Source organism: Pelophylax lessonae (genome assembly GCF_965119305.1).
Source record: "Pelophylax lessonae genome assembly, chromosome: 6".
Taxonomy (NCBI): Eukaryota; Metazoa; Chordata; class Amphibia; order Anura; family Ranidae; genus Pelophylax; species Pelophylax lessonae.
Genome location: NC_138773.1, coordinates 194,732,485 through 194,745,334, shown reverse-complemented (window position 1 = coordinate 194,745,334; position 12,850 = coordinate 194,732,485).

The following is a 12,850-nucleotide window of genomic DNA, read 5'->3' as shown; positions in this document are numbered from 1 at the left end:
AGGAAACCCAGCCAGTGACATATTAGCTTTTATGGGAGAACCAGAGGGAGGGCCTTCTTGCAATGCATCCTGGGATTGCTCATAAAAGCTCAAGGGACCTGTGACAGGGCATCTTAGGCAGGAAGCAGAGTCCCGGGAGGATGCTTTTGGCTGTCTCTCCTCCTGCTGTGTGTGAGGAAGGTGGTCTTAGGCTGGTGGTCGGCCTAGTGAACCAGGTGTGGAGCTGAGCAGCACAGGATCCATTGTAGCTGACAGTGAAGAGTCTCTCTGGAAAAACAGTGTCCATGAGTACTAAGGGACTTGCCAAAGGGTCGGCCCAGGAAGGGGGACCACTCCAATCAAGTCAGGGGATCAAGGAGATAGCTCACACAGAGAGAGTTTCAGTAAAGGGAGTGCCATGTAGAACCCTGAAGAATAGGGACAAAGGGGGTACCTAGTTGGGCCCTGAAGAGCGATTCACAGAGCAATACAAGTTCATTAAATTCTTCTTCACTGCTAGTTTCAAGGTGAAGCAGTGGCTTTGCCACACTCAGCTATATCCAGACGTCCCAGCAAATTGTACATAGTTCATTCAAGTTGGAGTATCCCACTCATCCCTTCTCCTATCCAAGTTCTCAATAAAACCATAAAAAAACAAAACCCCTAGACTGTTTCTTGACTGAGCCAGGCACTTTAAAGATGCTAAACTGTTGTGTTGTTGCTATGGAAAAACCAGGCGAACCTGTAACCAGCAGCTCCCAAGGGAGTAGTGCTACATAGTGATCACTAATGCCTTAAAACAAGAACTGAAAACTCTTATACAAAAACAAAAGTTTTAGATTTTAAAAGGACACATTTTGCTGAAATGGGGATATTTCTAAAAAATGAATTGAAAGGTTGGAGTAAAATGACAGGCGTAAGTAATCAGTGGGCACTATTAAAGTCTACCATCCTGGAGGCAACTAGATTATACAGTCTGTCAGGCAAGTTAGTAAGAATAAATGGAAGAAAAAACAATATGGTTCACTAAACAGGTAAGTACGATAGTAAAGGGAAAAATAAAAGTAGCATATATAAGATTCAAGGAAACAGGAGGACTGGCTGTCACAGCTCTTTGCTCAGAGCGAAAATGGGGAACTGAGCAATCAGCAGTGTTTGATTGCTCAATTCTTGGGGTAGAGCCGGTAGGTAGTCCCATACTTCCCTGCCTAAGAGTGCCTAACCAGTAGAGAAAGATAAAAAACAGGCAGCACGTAAAACAGGAAGGTATGCAACCTGACAGATACTGACTCTTCTAAAACTCTGTTTTACCAATAAGTGCAGATAGTATTAGAATTTGTGTATTTGTGGAGTAGTTGTTCACATAGGCTTGTTACTTCCAGTAGTTGTTTAGCTGAACAGTTCTTCAAGGACCTAGATAGCAATCTATACAGCTGGAGGTATAAATGGCATTTGAACACAACAGCTTTTATACAATATGACTTCTAACAACATATACATCCAATATATCTGCTTAATCATAAATAAATGTTTGATAATCATAAATAAATGTTTGATAAATAAAATGGCTGTTACCTTTTCCCCTTCAGTTTGAGATCATGTCCCCGTGTTCTTGATTTTGGTTTCATATTGGGCATTACGATTTGTTTTAGGCGTGAGTTAAACTACAGCATGGAAATGTAAATGATTACCTGTCAACTCTGATGTCCTCAAATCCTACCAAGAGCCTACCTTCATGAAGTCATTATGTTCTCTCTATGTTTGTGTGTTCATAAGGTGTGGCATGGGGTGGGGGGGGGGCTTACTGTTTTCACCCCCTGTTTTCCTTGCCAACTTTACCCTGTATGTAGTAAATGTCCAAGCTAGATGTGATAAAGGTGAAGAAGTATCTTATAAGAGGCCTGTCTCCTATATTGGCTGTAGGCACTGTGGAGCTTTTCCCAATTACTAACTTGCCATTTCTTGTTCTGCATTGTGTATCTGTGTAGAGGTGGCCTTGATAGGGGAGAAGCACTTTGATTCTTCATTTGAGAGTTGTCAAGAATCAAGAATCAGCTATAGGGGTGGGAAAAACACTGATTCAATGTACAGATGAAGCAGAAGCAGGGAGAGCCTTGCACTTTAGGTCCACATGTCAAGTATTTATTCCAGCAAGCTACACAATAATGAAATCACAAAATCTCCTGAAACTATGTCAGAGGCAGCAGTTCCTCAGATGATCTAACACTGTAGATATACTGTACAGCTACGATGCACAGGAGTGACTAGGCACATAAAATACACTGCTGTTTTTCACAAATTCAAGAGACAAGGTACCTTTATCAGGGTATTGCTTAGGTACAGTATTTTAAAAGCAAAAGATGCTCAAGCATCTTGAAGCTGTAATGGACAATCTTTTGAACTGTTGAAACATACGTTATAATCACAAACACACCAAGGTATGAAAAGCACGTATTACATTTATTAAGTACAGATCACTGAGCAATATTTTATAGGTCCACCAAATGTAAGCAAATAGGCACTGACAGCTGCTGCTGACCCGTTGGGTTAGTGGTGCTATTAACTGATACAGCAATCCTAAGATCACTAAATCACTTCTTCTTTTCAGCAGTAAATAAAAATGGTCAGATGCCTTTTGTTTACTACTGGTACCAGGGGAAGCCCAACATAGAACCAAAATGTCCTCTGCCATGGGCTCCGGGGGCCATCTTGGAATAACCTGTGTCTAGTTTGACATAGAGCCCTCATGAGATTCCTGTGGCCACATTGTACACAGATATACTATATAAAATAAATAGGTAGTTATGGAGAGGAACCTATTTGTTAATGGCTGGCAAGGATAGCTAGGTTCCAAAGACTTCCTCACCCCTCCAGGCAGGACGGGTGAAGGAACAAAGTCACAGTAAGCCTAGTAACAGGACCCTCACAGGGTGCATTACGGTAAGAATTCCCTATGTTTGCATAGGTAGGTTCCCCTTTGAGATACACTCATGCAGTTGAGCAGCCTGTCATTAGGACCAGGAGCAATTTCTAGAGAAGCCTACTGTTTGGAGGTGAATTCGAAGAGGGTTAGAGTGTTATATCCCCTGAAGAAGTCACGTGAGCGATCGTGATGTAAGGCGTAGGGCATAGCACCGGAAGTGACGTTACGGGACACGGAAGTCCCGCGGCATAGCGGCTGATAGCGGCAATTTTAAATGTGAGTGGATATATTTTTTTCTAATTAATGTGAATAAGAAAATACTGCACTATATTGGCCCCTTATTTTTGAGATCCAAAGTCTGACCAAGTGAACCCCAGCGGGATCCAGATAAGGAGGAGCATACCACCAACCATCCCCTTTACAGAGAAAGAGAGGAAGAGGGACCAGATCCTATACCCCATCCTGTATACCTATAAAAGGAGAGGAGGAGAGATCAGATCTTTAATAGATCTAAATGCGCAATACCTGAGGCATTAAGGTGAGCATATAGCACACCTATAGGTGAGGAGCACCGAAGAGCATGCCTGAATCACACGGTGTATACTATATGTAAACATTAATGTTACATATAGAAAAGGAAGATCTGCGGTCACTGTCTAAGCAATATTTGGGACACTAAAGCACTTGTTGGATATTTTTTATTTAATTTATATCTTGTTTGCACTCTATGTTACTGGCGTATGTATTGATATAACATCTATAATATATACCGATTTACACAGAGCACTTTATGGATACACTTATATCACCTTGATTTATTGATAATATATTAATAATTTTAATTATATTTATTGTCACAGAGCACTTTATTGGCACATTCATATTTTTTATTACTTAATCTTTTCATCATCATATTTGTTTTATAATTTGATACAACACATGGAATATTTACACTATTTATTATCTATTGCACAATACGTTATTTAATATAATTTTATTATTTTACACTATTTATTACCACTGAGATATACGTACACCTTATAGATATCCCTTGAAGCACAGTACTCCCCCCCATTTTTTACAGTGTTATAGTATTTAACGATTTTAACCCGGATAAAAACTCCCTTAAAGATCAGTTGTGTCCTCTTCTTTTGGTACCTTTGTCATCTAATAAGCACACACATACTTCCTGTTGGCTCCCTTACTTGCAGCTACACCTCTTCAGTGTGTGTATTAAAGCTGACATGTTTCAGGAAGATGCTGTCATCTTCTCAATCACACTTATCTACAAATACAGCTTAAATTCTAATACTATCAGCACTTATTGGTACAACAGAGTTTTAGGAAAGCCAGTATCTGTCAGGTTGCATCCTTTCCTGTTTTACATGCTGCCTGTTCTGTATCTTTCTGTACTGGTAAGGCCCTCTTAGGCAGGGAAGTATGGGACTACCTACCGGCTCTACCCCAAGAATTGAGCAATCAAACCCTGCTGATTGCTCAGTTCCCCCTTTTTGCTCTGAGCAGAGAGCTGTGACTGTCAGTCACCTACTTTCTTCTCTGCCCTTCCAGTGCTCACTGGAGTGCTGGGATGTGGAGGGGGCAGGAGGGGCTGGTTCAGCCTCTCAGAAGCATGCTGAGAAAAGGAGCCAGCTACTAGTGATTGACGAACATCAGATGTGGCGGTTCACGAACGCGATCCGCAAACTTTCTCAAATGTTCACGAACCGCAAGTTTGCGGCGGACCCCATTCACTTTAATGGCAGGTGAACAATAAAAACCTCCAGGTCATATTTGCAGCCACAAAATACTTACTAGCTGTGCACACATAGTTCCACAACATGGACACTGACATACCAGAAGTATTGCTATTGGAAAAATTGCCATAAAAAAGTCAGCCAAAAAAATATATATATTTTTTTCTAAATCAGCCAGAACTGACAGCAGCCGGTAAATATATGTCAAATACATATAGGATCCATTCACACGTCTGTAAAATGGGTCCGCATCTGTTCCACAATTTAGCGGAACCTTTACAGACCCATTGATTTTCAATGCCAGTCTGAAAAATTAGGCATTCACAGGATAAAGAAGTAAGTGTCGGCCAGTACAGGCCCCAAAAATTAGCCAACAGGCGTTCACCTGACAGCAAAGAACTTTGTATTCTGTGGCTGGAGGTACATTGGCATTCACAGGATACAGAAGTAAGTGTCGGCCAGTACAGGCCCCAAAAATAAGCCCACGGGCATTGTATTCTGTGGCTGGAGGTTGCTGTGTGGAGAAGGGACAGACTGTATAGTGACACAAGTTGCTAGCTAATAGGTCCAAAAAAGTATTTTGTCAGTGTAGGGAGAGGTTGCTGTGTGGAGCTTGGGCAGACTGTAGCAATTAGGCATTAAACGGACATAAAAGGCCTTTTATGCCAATGTATTTACCTAAGACAGGGACCATGAATTGTTATGGGTGGTGGCAGATATTTGTGGCCTGTCATGGAGGAATTTAAATCAAACATGGTCTACTGGTCACATGTGTTGAATTCCTCCGAGATCCATGCCTCATTCATTTTTAGAAATGTGAGGTAGTCAACACTGTCGTGAACTAGGCGAGTGAGCTTATCGGTCACGATCCCCCCTGCTGCGCTGAATGTCCTTTCGAACAGGACACTGGATGAGGGGCAATCCAACAGTTCAATTGCAAATTGTGCAAGCTCTGGCCAGAGGTCAAGCCTGCCCACCCAGTAGTCCAGGGGTTCATCACTTCTCAGAGCGTCCACATCGGCCGTTAACCCAAAGTAGTTGGACACCTGTCGGTCTATGCGTTCACTGTCGCTGGAGCCTTTGCAGTCAACGTATAAGTCGCGGCAAGCCCAACACTCACCTAGGGACGATCCACTGGACGGATGGAAAATAGGGTTTCCATCTGTCCAGATTTGACGGATCGGATGTCAGCGGACATGTCTCCGCTGACATCTGATGCCCCAATTCCACATCCTTACCGCTCTTACAGTGAAGAACCCCTTACGCATTTTAAGGTTAAACCGCCTTTCCTCTAGTTTTAGTGAGTGGCCACGTGTCTTATTGTATTCCCTTACTCTGAATAGTTTGTTCCTTATGCTAGGGTCGCCAGGACAGTATTTGTACATTGATATCATATCCCCCCTCAATCGTCTCTTCTCCAGAGAGAATAGGTTCAGTGCTTGTAGTCTTTCCTCATAGCTGATGTCCTCCATTCCCCTAATTATTTTTGTTGCCCTTCTCTGGACTCTTTCCAATTCCAGCACATCCTTCCTGAGGACCGGTGTCCAGAACTGGACAGCATACTCCAGATGCGGCCGGGCCAGAGTCCTGTAGAGTGGGAGAATAATCTCTTTATTTCTGGAGTGAATCCCCTTTTTTATACATCCAAGTATTCTGTTGGCTTTGCTTGCAGCGGCTTGGCATTGCATGCCACTGCCAAGCCTGTTGTCTACCAGTACCCCTAAGTCTTTTTCCATCCTAGACTCACCCAGAGGTTCCCCCCCTAGTGAGTAGCTTGCTTTCTGGTTTCTGGCCCCCAAGTGCATTACTTTACATTTTTCAACATTTAACCTCATCTGCCATGTAGTTGCCCACCCCGTTATTTTGTTCAGGTCCGCTTGTAAGGTTTCCACATCCCGCATAGAAGATATTGGCAAGCTTAGTTTAGTATTCTCCTTCTCCTCTCTCCTCACAATTGTCCTCCAGTCCACCTTCCATCATGCCGTCCTCACGTTTTTCTAGAAAAAGGCAGGCTTCCGTGGCCCAAATGTTCGAGCGTAAAAAAATGATGACGCCGGATAACCCTCTTGCCCAACGGTTGACCGCTAGCTTGTCGGGAACTGATAGCCCGCCACTACTATCATATAAACTGGTGGACTCGGAGGCCTTTCGAAAATGTGTGGCCATTGGAACACCACTATGGAAGATCCCAGGAAGGAAATATTTCTCACAGAAGAGCATCCCAGGGCTATATGGCCATGTTCAGCGGCAAGTGAATGTATCTCTGGCACAAAGTGTCGGTGTCAAGATACATCTGACTACAGACACGTGGTCTAGCAAACACGGGCAGGGAAGGTATGTAACTTTTACTGCCCACTGGGTGAACCTTCTGACAGCTGTCAAGCATGTAATCCGTGGCACCCGTGTAGATTTGGTTTTACCTCCACGGATTGCATGCAGGCCTGCCTCTTCTTCTACTCCTCCTACTCCTTCCTCCCTCTCCTCCTCAGCTGACTCCTCCTTTTCCGCTGCTACCGTCTCTTCCACTGCGCAGCCCAAGATCCCCAGAACGTATTCGGCATGCCAGGTGAGACGTTGCAATGCTGTCTTGCGTCTGTTGTGCCTGGAAGCCAAGAGCCACACTGGTCCTGTACTCCTTTCAGCTTTGCGTTCACAGGCAGATCAGTGGCTAACACCACTCAATTTGACAGTTAGTAAAGTGGTGTGCGACAACGGTGCCAATCTGCTGAGCGCGCTAAAACAGGGCAAATTTACACACGTGCCATGCATGGCACACGTCCTGAACTTGGTCATGCAGCGATTTGTTGTCAAATACCCTGGGGTCCAGGACGTCTTGCGGCAGGCCAGGAAAATCTCAGCCCATTTCAGAAGATCTTACACAGCCATGGCTCGCCTTGCTGACATTCAGCGGCGACACAACCTGCCCGTCAGACGTCTTATTTGTGACTGCCCGACGGGATGGAACTCAACCTTGTATATGCTTGATAGGCTGCTCCAGCAGAAACGTGCAGTTAACGACTACCTGTACGAACTCTGTGGCAGGACAGGTTCTGGGGAGCTTGGGTTTTTTTCACCGCGCCAGTGGCTGCTCATGCGCGATGTATGCAGACTTCTGCGGTCATTTGATGAGATCACCAAACTGGTCAGTCGCAGCCAGGGCGTATCGTACCTTACGCCTTCTTTCTGGAGCGTGCATCGCGTCATGTCATTGATCAAGCTGTCGAGGAGCAGGTAGATGAGGAAGTTGCAATGCTGGATGAATAAAGAAAGCATATTATAATGGATTTGTATTGTGCAGCATTGTGACTGGTGAGCGGTTCTGCAGTGATACTACAACTACAAAGAGTGACAAACACAATTAGAAAAAAGTATTATAACTGGTGTGATAGACCAGTGGCCCCCCAAAATGACGGATTGAAGCGGGGGTGTTATATAACAATATACTTTCATAATAGTGTATTTGGGTACTGCAGAAATTTTGCCTCTGCATCATCGATGTCACCTTCCCCACCACTAACATTAGAGATCTCGGAGTAGGCAGCAACAGTGGGGACCAACCTCTTCGGCTGATCTGGGTACTGTCATCAGAGTGCAGAGTAGCGGCTGTTGCTACCTCCTCTTCCTGATCCGATGCCAAGAATGGATGTGCATCGTAACTGTCTTGTGATGAATTGGAAAATAATTCCTGTGACTCAAGCAGAGGGTATATGGTGGTGGTGCCTTTGAGGGTGCACACAGCAGAGAGTGAAGAGGGTGCAGATAGAGAGGATGAGGAGGGTGCAGATAGAGAGGATGAGGAGGGTGCAGAAGAGGAAGGCTGAGTGAGCCACTCAACCAAGTCTGGTGTGTTCTTTGACGTAATCGAACGCACCTTCTGCAACTTCCCACTTTGGCTCCGGCCTAGTGCTCCTGCCCTACCCCTACCACCCCTGCGGAAGGGCCTGCCTCTTCCTCTGCCTGTCATTTTTTAAATGACCCTGTGACAAAAGTCTCTAGAGAAGAGCAGTATATGGGGAAGAAGGTATATAACACCCCGCTTCAATCTGTCGTTTTGGGGGGCAACTGGTTTATCACACCAGTTATGAAAAATATTTTCTAGTAACTTTTGTCACTGTGTGTAGCAGAGTTAACGCAGCGAAAGAGGCAACATTTCTGCAGTACCCAAATACACTATTATGAAAGTATATTTTTAAATAATGCCCCGCTTCAATCTGTCCTTTTGGGGGGCCACTGGTTTATCACACCAGTTATGAAAAATATTTTCTAGTAACTTTTGTCACTTTGTGTAGCAGAGTTAACACAGCGAAAGAGGCAACATTTCTGCAGTACCCAAATACACTATTATGAAAGTATATTGTTATATAACAACCCGCTTCAATCTGTCATTTTAGGGGGCCACTGGTTTATCTCACCAGTTATGAAAAATATTTTCTAGTAACTTTTGTCACTGTGTGTAGAAGAGTTAACGCAGCGAAAGAGGCAACATTTCTGCAGTACCCAAAAACACTATTATGAAAGTATAACACCCCGCCTCAATCTGTCGTTTTGGGGGCCACTGGTTTATCACACCAGTTATGAAAAATATTGTCTAGTAACTTTTGTCACTGTGTGTAGCAGAATTAACGCAGTGAAAGAGGCAACATTTCTGCAGTACCCAAATACACTATTATGAAAGTATATTTTTAAATAATACCCCGCTTCAATCTGTCCTTTTGGGGGGCCACTGGTTTATCACACCAGTTATGAAAAATATTTTCTAGTAACTTTTGGCACTTTGTGTAGCAGAGTTAACACAGCGAAAGAGGCAACATTTCTGCAGTACCCAAATACACTATTATGAAAGTATATTGTTATATAACAACCCGCTTCAATCTGTCATTTTAGGGGGCCACTGGTTTATCACACCAGTTATGAAAAATATTTTTTAGTAACTTTTGTCACTGTGTGTAGCAGAGTTAACGCAGCGAAAGAGGCAACATTTCTGCAGTACCCAAAAACACTATTATGAAAGTATAACACCCCGCTTCAATCTGTCGTTTTGGGGGGCCACTGGTTTATCACACCAGTTATGAAAAATATTGTCTAGTAACTTTTGTCACTGTGTGTAGCAGAGTTAACACAGCGAAAGAGGCAAAATTTCTGCAGTACCCAAATGCACTATTATGAAAGTATATTGTTATATAACACCCCACTTCAATCTGTCGTTTTGGCGGGCCACTGGATTATCACACCAGTTATGAAAAATATTTTCTAGTAACTTTTGTCGCTGAGTTAACGCAGCGAAAGAGGCAACATTTCTGCAGTACCTAAATACACCATAATATGCTTTCTATATCAGAAAGTATATTATAAGTCTATTACACCCCTATATACTGCACACCAAACAATAGTACACCTATACCAGTCCTAGTGCCGGTTCACACTGATGCAATCACAGTTTGTATGGCTGAGTTCGCACCGCAATCGCAGTGAACACGCACAGGATCCTTTTTTTGGTCCGCAGCAGAATCAGATCACATGGTGGTTCACACCAGTGCGATCCGATTCTGTGTGAACTGTCAGATCGCACTGCGATATGCGATCTACGCTGGGGGTGTTATTAAGTTTGAATTGACACCCCCAGCATATCACATATGGCAGTGTGAACTGCCTGTGCTGTGGATGCGATGCAAGAACACGCAGATATATTCGCATCAGTGTGAACCAGCACTGACAGTCTGTCCCTGCTCCCCACAGCAAACCTCTCCCTACACTGACAAAAGACAGAATATAGACAGTACACCTATACCAGTCCTTAAAAGGACTTTTGTGGACCTATTACCAAGCGATCTGTGTCAGTGACAGTCTGTCCCTGTTCCCCACAGCAACCTCTGCCTACACTAAATAAAGACAGAATATAGACACTTAGACAGTACAATTATACCAGTCCTTAAAAGGACTTTTGTGGACCTATTACCGAGCGATTTGTGTCACTGACAATCTGTCCCTGCTCCACACAGCAAACCTCTCCCTACACTGACAAAAGGCAGAATGTAAAATGACAGCCAGGTCAGGTCTATTTATAAGGTAGGGGGTATGTCCATGGGCTGAAATGTCTCAATTTGCTGTCCTGTATCACCTGATGGATGTGTCATGGGTCAAAGTTCTTCACAATGTAAAAGAATATGGCGGCCGCGAACATCGTCATATGTTTGCATGATCAGCGGACAGTGAACGAGCAAAGTTCGCCGCAAACCGCAAGGCCATCTCTACTAGCTACCAGTCAGGATCTTTCAAAAGTCTGGACCAGCTGAGTGACATCAGTCGACAGCAGGCTTTAGCCCACTGTCGGCTGAAAATGGTTCACTAGAATGCAGAACAAACTGCACTCCTCTAAACCACAGGAGAATTAAAGCCAAAATGGATTTTGCTATACTTCTCATTTAATATTTCTATATACTATAAGATTACTACAATATAACAACTCTTCTATTTTGAGTTCAGGTATTCTTTATTGGCCATCACTGCCCCATTGCAAACAAAGCCATCAGATGAGCAAGCCTGGAGGCATTAAAAGGGTATGTTTTTGTTAACTTCCAAAAATGAAATATCTATGTACTCATTTATCTGTGTACTCATTGGTCAAAAGTTGAATATACCACAAGAAGTACAGCAATTTTTTACATTAGTTTGTGGCATGTACTTTGTAAAACACACTTATTTACATTTATGTATAGCACTTAAGGGAAGGTACTGTACATTTTTATTTGGATGGCATTATAGGAGCACTCTCATGTTTGCATGTCCATTTTAATAAAAATCTGAGAATCTAATTTAATAGATAATTTAATAGATATTCACAGAGCAAGCTCGGCACAGATGCAGTTTTCCACTCACATTTTTTTCTCTAGTTTATACTTTCAGAAGTCAAAGTTTAGGCTGCGGTAAAATTGATTACAGAAAAATAATCCTATTGTTTACTTATTCGATTTTGAAAAGTTATTCTTGTCTAAAAAGAATACTGACAACAAAGGAAGCTCAATAATGCTTAAATGCAAGCCTGTCAAAAAACTGGATAATTCTAACTGCGAATATGATGAAAAAATGTTATAATGATGAGTCAAATCGGCGATGTAGGCAGCAAAATCATATGCAAATTGTAATTTGTCAGAAACAAAATCAAGCTTGTACCTTGGACCCATCCTTCCCCACCTTTTCAGTCTCTGTCCAAATGAATTCCTTCTTTACCTTTTCGCCTTAGCTATTTATTTCCTACTGATTTTAGTTTCTTATTTAACAATTGCCATTTAAACACTTTTCGTGTTCAGTCACATCATCTGTTAAATTTCTATTTTTATTGTTGCATTAAAAAAAAAGCACAAAATGAAAAAAAAATGTCTTTATTTGTAAACAGCTTTGTAATACTTTGTATCTGAATCCTAATGTTAGTGTCATTGTACTTGGCAGATAACTATTAAATACTTAAAAGAATAAATCTAATACTTGTAATCTATACTAACACTAATTTTCAAAAACAAACACTGATCAAAGCAGATTAAAAAGTGCATTTTTTCTTTTGTTGCCTTTTTGTCTATGGTTTGCATAGAAAATATCTTTAAAAAACATATTTTTCCTGAGAAAAATTATCTATACATTATTTTTGATATCCCAAGTAATGTCATTGCCAAGGTTATTGCCAAATGAACAGGACCATAGCAGAAAATGAAATATTGCTCAAGAGCATGAGTGGTATACAGGGGGAAGAGCTGAAATAAATAAATAATAGTAAGATTTGAAAGCAGCTCTAACTTTTACAGGACTTTTAAAGTCCCATTCACTTAGTGGTAATGTCGGTTACTGCTAGTGATTTAAAAGCTGTGATTCACACACCGAAAGATATGCCGTGCATAGGGAAGCTCATTCACGTTAACTGGCTGTCCTATGCATGTTTGTTGTGCCAGAGAAGCTCAGGGGCTAAATTTTGTCCCTGAACAATTTTACACTCATTTTGCTGCGATTCTCACAAGTATTGTCAAGTGACAATTGCAGCAAATTTAAATTAGGCTGCATTTTGGGTTTCTAACCACAGCGATTCTCCCCATGATTCCAAATTGCCTATATGTGAACAGGATCCAATGCCCTGTACACACGATCCAAAAATCGGACAACAGATCGTCCCTTTTTGTTTTGTATGCTAGTTCTTCTTCCCTTTGTA